The 14,203-nt window shown below is 39.4% G+C and overlaps 1 protein-coding gene across 8 annotated transcripts in view; it reads left to right on the forward strand.

Moving 5' to 3' along the window:
* Positions 1–14,203, forward strand: part of NTPCR (nucleoside-triphosphatase, cancer-related) — a 173,098-nt gene that overhangs the window by 12,807 nt on the left and 146,088 nt on the right. The window contains exon 3 of one of the 8 annotated variants that reach the window (XM_059900894.1): positions 9,350–9,828. The exons of the other annotated variants lie outside the window; for them this stretch is intronic. The gene's annotated coding sequence lies outside the window, so the exon portion shown is untranslated. Of the gene's footprint in view, positions 1–9,349; positions 9,829–14,203 lie in introns of those variants that run through there. 8 annotated transcript variants of the gene reach the window in all.

Below are 14,203 nucleotides of genomic sequence, written 5' to 3' on the forward strand. Positions count from 1 at the left end.
TTAAGAATGAGCTGACCACAGACCAGGAAGATACCCTGCTCATCCTTGATGTCAACCTTGTTCTCCAGATTTACTCTCAGATCGGTTATGCAAGCCGACTCCCCAGAATCCGGGTACATTTGTGTAGCGGATGTTTTTCTGGCTGACAGCTATTCCAACATATGGCACCTCCTAAGAAGCACCAGGAGATTGAAATATTCTGATCTCTGTGACTTCGACTGCATTTCTTGAAATAGCTTGGTTATAAAACTCACAACAAATAACACTTCCTTTGACACTCAAAGTGTTAGGAAGAGCTAGACTATGGTGTGTATCTAGACCACTTTGTACCTGAATTTAAATTTTTAACATTCTCTTGAGGGGCAGCCAGTTTCACCGTGTGCATTTTAAAGAACAAGAATGTGTTTGAATGAATGTGTCTGGTCTCCAATCTGTGGGCCCATTCACTTGTTTTTATTGTGTAATATTTTAAACATCGAGAAGAATAAGTAATACAACCAGGTCCTGTGTACACATCACCCAGATTTAACCCCGTGCTGGCGTTGTGCCGTGTTTGCTTGCCTGCACGTGCTCTCTCTCTCTCTCTCTCATAAAGAAAACATACAGCTACCAATGAAAGCCCCTTTGCTTCCTCTCCATTTCTTTGCCCTCCTTTCCAAGGGGTAACCGTTACTCTGGGTTACTGTATACCCTCCCCATTCCCATGGGAGGGGGCATGTAGGTTGTTTCCAGATTTTTCTTATTACCAACAATGCTGCAATTAACATTCTTGTCCCTCTGTGCACATGTGCTCAAATTTCCTTAGGATTTTATACCTGGAATTGGAATTTCCAGGTTCTATGGTATACACATCTTCAGCATTGCCAAATCACTCTCCAGAGTAGTTGAACCAATGTACTGTGCCGCCACCAGCATATGAGAGCACCTTTCTTCATATTCTATCACAAAACTTGGTAAAGAGTAGACATTTTAATTTTCACTGCTATGTTTAACTATTGTAACTTTACAATAAGTACTGATATCTAGAAAGGCAAGTCCACTCCCTTCTTCTTTTTTTATGCTGTCTAAGCCAGCAGTTCTCAAACTTCTTGAACCCTATAAACTCTTAGAAATTATTGAGTACTCCAAAGAGCTTTTGTTTATGTGGATTATTTCTATCAACATTGCCAAGAAATTGAAAGTGTGAAGTTTTTTAAATGTGTAGTGAATTCATTTAAAAGCAACATTAGTAAACCCATTACATATGAACATGAATAACACTTTTAAAATTTTATTTATTTTTATACAGCATGTTCATATTAGTTCTCTATTTTATACATATTAGTGTATACATGTCAATTCCAATCTCCCAATTCATCCCACCACCACCCCCCCTCCCCCCCTTCCCACCTTGGTGTCCATATGTTTGTTCTCTACTTCTGTGTCTCTATTTCTGCCTTGCAAACCGGTTCATCAGCATTTTTCTAGAATCCACATATATGCATTAATATACTATATTTATTTTTCTCTTTCTGACTTACTTCACTCTGCATGACAGTGTTTAGGTCCGTCCACATCTCTACAAATGACCCAATTTCATTCCTTATTATGGCTGAGTAATATTCCATTGTATATATATACCACATCTTTATCCATTCATCTGTTGATGGGCATTTAGGTTGCTTCCATGTCCTGGCTATTGTAAATAGTGCTGCAATGAACATTGGGGTGCATGTGTCTTTTTGAATTATGGTTTTCTCTGGGTATATGCCCAGTAGTGGGATTGCTGGGTCATATGGTAATTCTATTTTTAGTTTTCTAAGGAACCTCCATACTGTTCTCCATAGTGGCTGTATCAATTTACATTCTCACCAACAGTGCAAGAGGGTTCCCTTTTCTCCACACCCTCTCCAGCATTTGTTGTTTGTAGATTTTCTGAACATGCCCATTCTAACCAGTATGAGGTGATACCTCATTGTAGTTTTGAGTTCCATTTCTCTAATAATTAGTGATGTTGAGCAGCTTTTCATGTGCCTCTTGGTCATCTGTATGTCTTCTTTGGAGAGATGTCTATTCTGCCTATTTTTGGATTGGGTTGTTTGTTTTATTGATATAGAGCTGCATGAGCTGTTTATATATTTTGGAGATTAATCCTTTGTCCGTTGATTTGTTTGCAAATATTATCTCCCATTCTGAGGGTTTTCGTCTTGATTAGAGTTTCCTTTGTTTTTCAGAAGCTAAGTTTCATTGGGTTCCATTTGTTTATTTTTGTTTTTATTTCCATTACTCTAGGAGGTGGGTCAAAAAAGGTCTTGCTGTGATTAATGTTGAAGAGTGTTCTTCCTATGTTTTCCTCTAAGAGTTTTATAGTGTCCAGTCTTACATTTAGGTCTTTAATCCATTTTGAGTTTATTTTTGTGTATGGTGTTAGGGAGTGTTCGAATTTCATTCTTTTCCATGTAGCTGTCCAGTTTTCCCAGCACCACTTATTGAGAGACTGTCTTTTCTCCACTGTATATCCTCGCCTCCTTTGTCATAGATTAGTTGACCATAGGTGCATGGGTTTTCTCTGGGCTTTCTATCCTGTTCCATTGATGTATATTTCTGTTTTTGTGCAAGTACCATATTCTCTTGATTACTGTAGTATCATAGTATAGTCTGAAGTCAGGGAATCTGATTCCTCCAGTTCTGTTTTTTTCCCTCAAGATTGCTTTGGCTATTCGGGGTCTTTTGTGTCTCCATACAAATTTTAAGATTTTTTGTTCATGTTCTGTAAAAAATGTCATTGGTGTTTGATAGGGATTGCACTAAATCTGTAGATTGCTTTGGGTAGTATAGTCATTTTCACAATGTTGATTCTTCCAGTCCAAGAACATGGTATATCTCTCCATCTGTTTGTGTCACCTTTGATTTCTTTCATCAGTGTCTTATAGTTTTCTGAGTACAGGGCTTTTACCTCCTGAGGTAGGTTTATTCCTAGGTATTTTATTCTTTTTGTTGCAATGGTGAGTGGGATTGTTTCCTTCATTTCTCTTTCTGATCTTTCATTGTTAGTGTATAGGAATGCAAGAGATTTCTGTGCATTAATTTTGTATCCTGCAACTTTATCAAATTCATTGATTAGCTCTAGTTGTTTTCTGGTGGCATCTTTAGGATTTTCTATGTATAGTATCGTGTCATCTGCAAACAGTGACAGTTTTACTTCTTTCACAATTTGGATTCCTTTAATTTCTTTTTCTTCTCTGATTGCTGTGGCTTGGACTTCCAAAACTATGTTGAAGAATAATGGTGAAGGTGGACATCCTTGTCTTGTTCCTGATCTTAGAGGAAATGCTTTCAGTTTTTCACCATTGAGGATGATGTTGGCTGTGGGTTTGTTGTATATGGCCTTTATTATGTTGAGGTAGGTTCCCTCTGTGCCCACTTTCTGGAGAAGTTTTGTCATAAATCGGTGTTGAATTTTGTCAGAAGCTTTTTCTGCATCTATTGAAATGATCATATGATTTTTATTTGTCAATTTGTTAATATGGTGTATCACATTGATTGATTTTCGTATATTGAAGAATCCTTGCATCCCTGGGATAAATCCCACTTGATCGTGGTGTATGATCCTTTTAATGTGTTGTTGGATTCTGTTTCCTAGTATTTTGTTGACGATTTTTGCATCTGTATTCATCAGTGATGTTGGTCTGTAATTTTCTTTTTTTGTAGTATCTCTGTCTTGTTTTGGTATCAGGATGATCGTGGCCTCATAGAATGAGTTTGGGAGTGTTCCTTCCTCTGCAATATTTTGGAAGAGTTTGAGAAGGATGGGTGTTAGCTATTCTCTAAATGTTTGATAGAATTCACCTGTGAAGCCATCTGGTCCTGGACTTTTGTTTGTTGGAAGATTTTTAATCACAGTTTCAATTTCATTACTTGGGATTGGTCTGTTCATATTTTCTGTTTCTTCCTGGTTCAGTCTTGGAAGGTTATACCTTTCTAAGAATTTGTCCATTTCTTCCAGGTTGTCGATTTTATTGGCATAGAGTTGCTTGTAGTAGTCTCTTAGGATGCTTTGTATTTCTGTGGTGTCTGTTGTAACTTCTCCTTTTTCATTTCTAATTTTATTGATTTGAGTCCTCTCCCTCTTTTTCTTGATGAGTCTGGCTAATGGTTTATCAATTTTGTTTATCTTCTCAAAGAACCAGCTTTTAGTTTTATTGATCTTTGCTATTGTTTTCTTTGTTTCTATTTCATTTATTTCTGTTCTGATCTTTATGATTTGTTTCCTTCTACTAACTTTGGGTTTTGTTTGTTCTTCTTTCTCTAGTTCTTTTAGGTGTAGGGTTAGATTGTTTATTTGAGATTTTTCTTGTTTCTTGAGGTAGGATTGTACTGCTATAAACTTGCCTCTTAGAACTGCTTTTGCTGCATCCCACAGGTTTTGGATTGCTGTGTTTTCATTGTCATTTGTCTCTAGGTATTTTTTGATTTCCTCTTTGATTTCTTCAGTGATCTCTTGGTTATTTAGTAACGTATTGTTTAGCCTCCATGTGTTTGTGTTTTTTACGTTTTTTCCTCTGTAATTTATTTCTAATCTCATAACGTTGTGGTCGGAAAAGATGTTTGATACGATTTCAATTTTCTTAAATTTACCGAGGCTTGATTTGTGACCCAAGATATGATCTATCCTGGAGAATGTTCTGTGTTCACTTGAGAAGAAAGTGTAATCTGCTGTTTTCAGATGGAATGTCCTATAAATATCAATTAAATCTATCTGGTCTATTGTGTCATTTAAAGCTTGTGTTTCCTTATTAATTTTCTGTCTGGGTGATCTGTCCCCTGGTGTAAGTGAGGTGTTAAAATCCCCTGCTATTATTTAGTTACTGTCAATTTCCTCTTTCATAGCCATTAGCAGTTGCCTTATGTATTGAGGTGCTCTTATGTTGGATGCATATAGATTTATAATTGTTATATCTTCTTCTTGGATTGATCTCTTGATCATTATGTAGTGTCCTTCCTTGTGTCTTGTAACATTCTTTGTTTTAAAGTCTATTTTATCTGATATGAGTATTGCTACTCCAGCTTTCTTTTGATTTCCATTTGCATGGAATATCTTTTTCCATCCCCTCACTTTCAGTCTGTATGTGTCCCTAAGTCTGAAGTGGGTCTCTTGTAGACAGCATATATATGGGTCTTGTTTTTGTTTCCATTCAGCAAACCTGTGGTTGGAGCATTTAATCCATTCACGTTTAAGGTGATTATCAATATGTGTGTTCCTATTACCATTTTCTTAATTGTTTTGGGTTTGTTTTTGTAGGTCCTTTTCTTCTCTTGTGTTTCCAACTTAGAGAAGTTCCTTTAGCATTTGTTGTAGAGCTGGTTTGGTGGTGCTGAATTTTCTTACCTTTTGCTTGTCTCTAAAGCTTTTGATTTCTCCATTGAATCTGAATGAGATCTTTGCCTGGTAGAGTAATCTGGGTGTAGGTTCTTGCTTTTCATCACTTTAAGTATAACGTGCCACTCCCTTCTAGCTTGTAGAGTTTCTGCTGAGAAATCAGCTGTTAACCTTATGGGAGTTCTCTTGTATATTATTTGTTATTTTTCCCTTGTTGCTTTTAATAATTTTTCTTTGTCTTTAATTTTTGTCAGTTTGATTACTATGTTTTCAGCGTGTTTCTCCTTGGGTTTATCCTGGCTGGGACTCTCTACTCTTCCTGGACTTGGGTGACCATTTCCTTTCCCATGTTAGGGAAGTTTTCAACTATAATCTCTTAAAATATTTTCTCAGGTCCTTTCTCTCTTCTCCTTCTGGGACCCCTATAATGTGAATGTTGTTGCGTTTAATGTTCTCCCAGAGGTCTCTTAGGCTGTCTTCATTTCTTTCCATTCTTTTTTCTTTATTATGTTCCATGGCAGTGAATTCCACCATTCTGTCTTCCAGGTCACTTTTCCGCTCTTCTGCCTCAGTTATTCTGGTATTGATTCCTTCTAGTGTATTTTTCATTTCAGGTATTGTATTGTTCATCTCTGTTTGTTTGTTCTTTAATTCTTCTAGGTCTTTGTTAAACATTTCTTGCATCTTCTCGATCTTTGCCTCCATTCTTTTTCCAAGGTTCTGGATCATCTTCACTATCATTATTCTGAATTCTTTCTCTGGAAGGTCTCCTATCTCCACTTCATTTAGTTGTTTTTCTGGGGTTTTATCTTGTTCCTTCATCTGGTACATAGTCCTCTGCCTTTTCATTTTGTCTATCTTTCTGTGAATATGGTTTTCGTTCCACAGGCTGCAGAATTGTAGTTCTTCTTGTTTCTGCTGTCTGCCCTCTGGTGCATGAGGCTTTCTAAGAGGGTTTTGCAAGCTTCCTGATGGGAGGGACTGGTGCTGGGTAGAGCTGGGTGTTGTTTTGGTGGGTAGAGCTCAGTAAAACTTTAATCCACTTGTCTGCTGATGGGTGGGGCTGGGTTCCCTCTCTGTTGGTTGTTTGGCCTGAGGTGACCCAGCACTGGAGCCTACCCAGCTCTTTGGTGGGGGTAATGGACTCCGGGAGGGCTCACGCCAAGGAGTACTTCCCAGAACTTCTGCTGCCAGTGTCCTTGTCCCCGCGGTGAGCCACAGCCACCCCCCACCACTCCATGAGACCTTCCAACACTAGTAGGTAGGTCTGGTTCCGTCTCCTGTGGGGTCACTGCTCCTTCACCTGGGTCCTGCTGTGCACACTACTTTGTGTGTGCCCTCCAAGAGTGGAGGCTCTGTTTCCCCCAGTCCTGTCAAAGTCCTGCAATCAAATCCTGCTAGCCTTCAAAGTCTGATTCTTTAGAAATTCCTCCTCCTGTTGCTGAACCCCCAAGTTGGGAAGCCTAATGTGGGGCTTAGAACTTTCACTCCAGTGGGTGGACTTCTGTGGTATAATTTTTCTTCAGTTTGTGAGTCGCCCACCCACTGATTATGGGATTTGATTTTATTGTGATTGCACCCCTCCAACTGTCTCGTTGCAGCTTCTCCTTTGTTTTGGATGTGGGGTATATTTTTTGGTGAGTTCCAATGTCTTCCTGTTGATGATTGTTCAGCAGTTAGTTGTGATTCCATTGCTCTCGCAAGAGGGAATGAGCACACATCCTTCTACTCTGCCATCTTGAATGTGAATTTCATTCTTTTTTATCAAATAACACTTCCAAAACCACCTAGCTGGTGATGACGTCCGGTCCCAGCCTCAGAGAGTATCCCCAGCTTAACAGGTGCAAACTGTGACCTGACTCCTATCCCCCGACATAGTCCCAGGTTAGCTTTCTGTGTTGAACCTTCTACGTTTGCACCTTCACACGCACTCTCCACCTCTCTTCTCTGGCTCTGCTGCCTTTGCGGACAAACTGGATTCAGCTCCTGTTTGAGGTCGGTCAGCGGCGGCACCACAGCAGGTGCGAGGGCGGGAGGAGAGGGAAGTTGCCACACTGCTGAAGCCGGCCACACCTTCCTAAATAGCTCCTTCATTCAACTTTCCTCACTCACCCTGCTCGAGTGCCCGGACCCTGACTGATGGGACCATCCAGCCTCAATCGTCACCGCCTCTCACCTCTCAGGGGGCTCCAGGCAGAAAACCTCAGCATCCTCCCATCTGTCCCCCTTCCGCCCCCATCCACCCTGTGGATGCTGCTTCCTACACACATCCTGAAATGAGCCATTTCTCCCCTCCCCAGGACTAGATAGCAGCCTCTTCCCTGGTCTCCCCAATTTTCTCTTGCCTCTTTCAATCTATTCACTGCACAAATCTTTTAAAAACATAAGTCACGTCGTATCTCTTCATGGCTTAAACCTCACTAATGGTGTTCTCTTAGATTTTGAGTAAAATACAAGTTCCTTGTCACGGGCCTACAAGGCCTTGTGTGATTGGACCTCTGTCTCCCTCTCGGAATCCATCGCGCAGTGGCCCCAGCTTGTACTCTGATGCTCCAGGCACACTGTCCTCCCATTGTTCCTTGAACACGGTGAACTCGTCCACACCTCGGGACTTTTGCTTGTCGCTTTCCCTTTGGAAGGATCTCATGATCCCCTCTGTAGAACACGGTTACTCTACTCTGCACCTGTGCCTTCTTATCCTTCAGATTTCAGCTGACATATCACTTCCTCAGAGAGGCCTTGTGAAAATCCCACCAAGTTAGCTTTCCCATCCCACCTCGCCCATGCCCCATTGTTTCCTATCATTGCCCCCTGTTGATGCCTTTATTACAAGGTGTAAGTATGTAGGGTAACAGTCTTTTCTATTTGTCTAGGTGCTTTGCTTATTTATTTTCTGTCTTCTTCACTCAACTGTAAACTTTGTGTGACAGACTTATGATTGTTTTGTTCACCACTATATACCTAGTTTTTAATACAGCCCTTTGTATTCTGGCACACAATTGCATTTGAGAAATATTTGTTCAATGAGTAGATATTTAAATATTCAAATGGGAAAAAAAAAGTAGTGTTTCCTTGAGAGGTTCACGATAAATGGCAATGGAAACCAAAGAGATAATTTTCTTAAAAAAGAAACAAAAAAACAAAATGAGAGAGAGAGAGACTTTATATATATATATTCCCCTTTTTCCCCCTGAGGGAACGATCAGCACTTAGATGTTCTTAGCCTATTGAGCATCCAGAAAAACCACTTAGCTGCAGAGGAAATGTCAATTACACAATGGAAATTGAAGTTTCAGCACTTGGGGATAATCGCAAAGATGTTTTCTATTATATGTGCTCAAGAAAAAAGAAAGAAAAAAAAGGAAAGAAAGACATGAAAACCCAATGGAAAAGCATTTCAAATGGTAATCAAATTATTACTTTTATTGCAATCCCAGAAAAATTATTTCAAAGCCTCAGATCTTGAGTCTAAAGCCTGAAGACTAATCCCTTAATAATGTGGTCAAAAAGTCAAGAATCAAAAAAAACACACAAAAAAAACTTGCATTGGGCAAGAATATTTTAAACCATCATGCTGTTACTAGAAATGTTAGATGAAGGGATGACGTCTGGATAATTATCTAAACATGCAGCATTGTCTCCTCCTCTGAGACACATTTGTTATTCGTACAACTAACTTACCACTGAGTATGGTCAGTCTTTAATTGCAATTATTTTTTCATGTGTCTGTGGTTTATTCCTCACTGCCTTTGTGGCAACTTTTGTGGCTAAGGATGTGTTTTAAACTTCTTTTTATTGTCTAAATAATCTTCCAGAGGGCTATAGTGAACATCTATTAATCTCACTACTCAGAATCATTCACTTTTCTTCAGATAAAATATTTACCATAATTTTCCTCTGGGGCAGCCCCTCAACCCCCACTCTTGAGCAATGTGATTTGATGAGGTCAATCCCACTGCTAGTTTAAAACAAGCATATTTCCTCTCCCAGGCAACAATAATCGGATGGGCATACGATTCCACATCAGGAAATGTTTTAAAACTGTTCTGGGAGAAACAGTCTCTTTTTCCCACTGGGTCTGAATGATGAAGTGCGTTGTAAGCCATCTTGGAAGCAATCAGGAGAGAGTCTTCCTAGAGATGGAGCCAGCACTCAGAGAAATAAGGACTCTGGGTCCTTCTCACACATCTGAAAATAGTTAATTCATGGACTCTTACAATACATAAGCAAGTAAATTCACTTCTAAAAAATCAAGACAGCTTTGGATTGGTAAGTCTGTCCATTGCAACCAAAACAATTCTTATACACTGTAGGTACTTTATTATTACTTTTGATTAATTTTTTACTAGTTCCCTCTTCATTTCCAGGCCTCATACAAAGATCTAAAAAAGTCCTCTCAATTTGATTAAGATGGAAAACTAAGTCTCTGCCATGATGGGTGTTCTTTAGTTATGCTGGGGCAAACACCTCTGTTTGAAAACCAGAGACTTTCCAGGCCATTCCTGGTGTCTGAAAAACTGTCCCTTTGATACTTATGGGAAAAAAAAAAAAAAAGGTAAATCTCTGAATTTTATACCTGTTTACACTTAGGAGGTATTTATTAATTCTGAAGAATCCTTCAGAAAATTAGAAATACATTTCTTTGTTTTTGTCAGCAACTATGTTTGCAATCAGTCAGGTCAATGTAGTTTGATACTGTGCCTTATAAAAGTGTCTAAAGCTATTTAAAACTAGAATGGATTTTTCAGAATTGAAAAGCAATACATACTTTTGTTTAACAATAAATGATTTAAATGTGTAAATGGAAAATGAAAAATCTCTTGTAATCCCATCCCCAGAGAGAATCACTGATATTTTGACATATATCTTTCTAGACAGTTTCTACATGTAGAGATTTTTTGTTAAATGAGAAAAATGAAATCATCCTATTTATATTCTTTGTATTCTTTTTTCATTTAATAATAATAAAAATGTGACGGTATTTCCATGTCAACATATATAAATATTATAATTTTGAATGACTACTTAGTGTTCATTGTATGGATATACCATAGTATATTTTTAAAACTCCCCCCTTGTTAAAGAACATCCCAATTGATTCCCTAACTTTAGTATTATAAATGAGATTGACAAATCATCACATATGTATGTAATTTTTTAAGAGTAAAATTTAAGAAGTGTAATAGCTGGCACATTTGAAAATCTGATTCGTATTGCCAAATCACCTTCCCCAAAGGTTGCATGATTCAGCTCTCTATATAAGCATAAACCCTGTGTATGAACGGTCTTGCTTATCTTTACCCATGTCAAAGGTGATAATTGTCATACTTTTTGCTGTCTTAGTTTGAATTTCTTTGATAACTAAGGGGGTGAAACTTTTGTTAATGGGTGAACCATCAGTTTTTTATTGTTGTGTGAAAAACCACCTCAAGACTTAGGGGTTCATGACTCCAGGTGTCAGGTGGGTGGCTCTGACTTGGCTGGAGTGGCCAGGCTCACTCGCGAGTCTGCGGCGACCTGCAGGTGGGCTGGATGACTTGGCCTAAGGGTTTGACTCTCAGTGAGCTGGGGCACCTTGGCTTTCTTCCACGTGATTTCCCAGCATTCAGCAGGAAAGCCCACGCCGGTTCACACAGTAGCCGTGAGGTTCCAAGAGAATGAACAGAATTGTGCAAAGCCTCTTGATACTAAACTTGGAACTGACACATTACATTTGCCTCATCTGTCAGTCAAAGCAAGTTCAAGTGGTAGGAAAAGAGACTTTGCCACTTAGGCAAGGAGCTACAAACTTACATTGCAAAGGGGTGTGGACACAGGGAGAGAATAATTGGAGTTGTTATTTTTTCAAACAATCTACTACACAAGCTTTTTTTTAAAGATTGATATAGAATGAGACCAAAACCTCCATGATATAATGAGACCAAAACCTCCACGTAGCTCTTTTGAAACAAATTTTATTTTGGAAAATATTCAGATTTTTTTCTCATTGTGAAGGGTAGTTTTATTTCTCTATTTCTTGGATTAATAAAAGCATGAGTTTAATGTCTTCTATTAGCTGTATCCTTTTTCTGCCCCAACAGCTTTCATTTCAGATTAATTGAAGTGCAGGTTATCCAAATCAGTTTTTGCCTAGCTCACTAAAATCAATCCATTAGCTCTGAATGTCTTCCTATACACATTTTGAAAGTTAGAATCACTGAAGAAAAGTAATTTTTTTTTCCATTCAAATGCACTTTGCTTATTATTTTCTAAGTTCTGATAACAGTATATATACTGCCCGGTGGGAAAAAGTTTCTCCTTCGATTGAATTTTCCTGGCACTATGTCTAGGAAATTTCCTTTAAAATTTTTCCCTGGACATTTTTCTAGTGCTGAGATCCTCGAGTTTAGAGTATTTTTATTTCATAGAGGTACGCCATGCTTAGTAAAGAGTCATTCAGAAAGAAAGAAAAAACAAAAACCTTAGATGTGAAAAATCCAAATATCCTATTTTGAATATGAGGACTCTTCTTATTGAAAGGACAATTTGAAGAGGTATATAGTCACATGAATAAGCTACACATTTTTTTTTTTATCTATCCTGATGTTTAAGCAATGTAGGGTAAATTGAGTTTTAAAATACTCCAGCTATCTCTAGGCAAGGTACTTACTCTCAGTACTGCTCTTCACCACTAATTTGTTCAACAAATATAGAGTGTTTCCCACATATCAGATGCTGTGAAAGGCACTAGGGATACACAGGAAGCCAGTCAGACACTGTCCCTGCTTTCAGGCGGTTTACATTCACTGTAGGATACAGGTAATTAGGCAGGTGATTAGAATAATTTGCTCAGAGTATCCTTCACTGAAATTCAGCTTCTAACGTTGGCTACTTTTGTAACATTAGAAAGTAACTACAGGGCTTCCCTCGTGGCGCAGTGGTTAAGAATCTGCCTGCCAATGCAGGGGACACGGGTTCCAGCCCTGTTCTGGGAAGATCCCACATGCTGCAGAGCAACTAAGCCCATGCACCACAGCTACTGAGCCTGAGCTCTAGAGCCCACGAGCCACAGCTATTGGAGCTCACATACCACAACTACTGAAGCCCACGCGCCTAGAGCCCATGCTCGGCAACAAGAGAAACCACCGCAATGAGAAGCCCGTGCACCACAACGAAGAGTAGCCCCCGCTCGCCGCAACTAGAGAAAGCCCATGTGCAGGAACGAAGACCCAACGTAGCCAAAAATTAATTAATTAACTAGTTAAAAAAGTAACTACAAGAAAGTATCTCAAGTTAGAAGAAAATATTTCTTTATGTCACTATTATTTTTTTGCCTAGCTTTGGGGGAATGTAGAGAGTGAAACATAATTTCACTTATAGGTAGCACTTGTCTGTGTTGCTCCCTCAGGATCAGAGCGTTCTCTGGTGTGCAAGACCCACCTTGTTTATAAACGCTGTGGCCTTCCTCCTGTGTCATGAGTGCTCGATTTTAATCTTGCAAAACCCTTGCCAGGATAGAATGAATTAAGGGTCAACATGACCTTCTATCTTGTTTAATAGTTTGAAAAATCCATTTCGAGAAGGTAAGCACAAAACGGCCTTCCTCAAAGAGATTTTTCTGTATTAGGGGGTTTAAATATATATTTGCTGAGAAGACAGTAAGTTTCTCTGAATTCCAACTTCTAAAAGCTTAAATCACTTTATTTAATAGTTAAAAAAAAAAAACAAAACAACCTGCTTGAAGTCCTGTTGCCTACCTTTCCTAGATGCCTATTAATATGAAAGAAATCTAATATATACTATTCTTGTTCTAGGAGTCCTAGACGAAAGCCAGGTATAACAATATTCTGTACAGCATTTGGTGGTATGACGCCCCAGCTACCATTATTTTTTGGAGGCATTGCAAGAATTCTTATCTTTTACCTTAGCTTTATTATTATTTTTTTAAGCTTAGCTTTTAAAATTGAAGCTAAGAATTTTGCTCTGCCCTTTGGTTTCAAGCACCATATGCTACTGGGTGCCAGGTATTCAACAACTACAAATTCAAAATTGATTAATTTAGGTATGCAAAGACGGATTTCGAGTTTAGAAATGAAAACGAATTATTTTAACCCTATTAGGAAACCAAGAAAAACTAAGTAAGGGAAATAAGTGAAAATTTATAATAAATCATTCAACAAAATCCAGACAATGTCACCAGTACGTTTAGAGTCTAAATTCCTGGAGGGAAGAGTTGGGTCAGTGGGTATAAACATCGAACGAGTTTGTATTTTTCAATCCTTGTGTTCGTCTGTGCTTCGTCAAATCCCCCCGTCACGTGTCCCAGCGACGGCTCAGCCCTGTTCCACAAGTGGTCCCATCCCATCACAAAATCACTGCTCAGCCTCTTTCCTCCCCCAGTACCAGCCAGGCCTCTGCAGGCGGTATTTGAAGTGAGGTGTGCAAGGGCTTGTCTCTTTCACTCTGCCCTGCTCCTTCGTTTGGTTCTAACACTTCTGGGCTGGGGTGGAGAGGGTGTATGGAGAAGCGCAGCGTCCCTATGTAGTTGCTGCTGCTGTAGTCCTCCTTCGGCTGTCCCTGCTTTCCTGGCTAGAGCTAGGTGGCCGCCAGGGCCCATGCATAGTAGGTGTGCGAAGTTAGCTCCCCTTTGTGGGGCCTCATTGGATGAAAAGGACCTTCCCAGTGCGTACGTCCCTGAGGTCAGTTCACCTTTCTCCAGTTGCCCCCTACAGTCGGACACCCCACCTGCTCTCGCCAGAGGACAGACCCCTTGGCTTGGGCCAGGCTGACTTCAAGCTCCACAACCTTCCATCGTTCCACCTGGTCCATGGGAAATGCTCCCATCCTTACCAGGCCAGGAAGTGA

Source organism: Balaenoptera ricei, chromosome 16 (genome assembly GCF_028023285.1).
Source record: "Balaenoptera ricei isolate mBalRic1 chromosome 16, mBalRic1.hap2, whole genome shotgun sequence".
Taxonomy (NCBI): domain Eukaryota; kingdom Metazoa; phylum Chordata; class Mammalia; order Artiodactyla; family Balaenopteridae; genus Balaenoptera; species Balaenoptera ricei.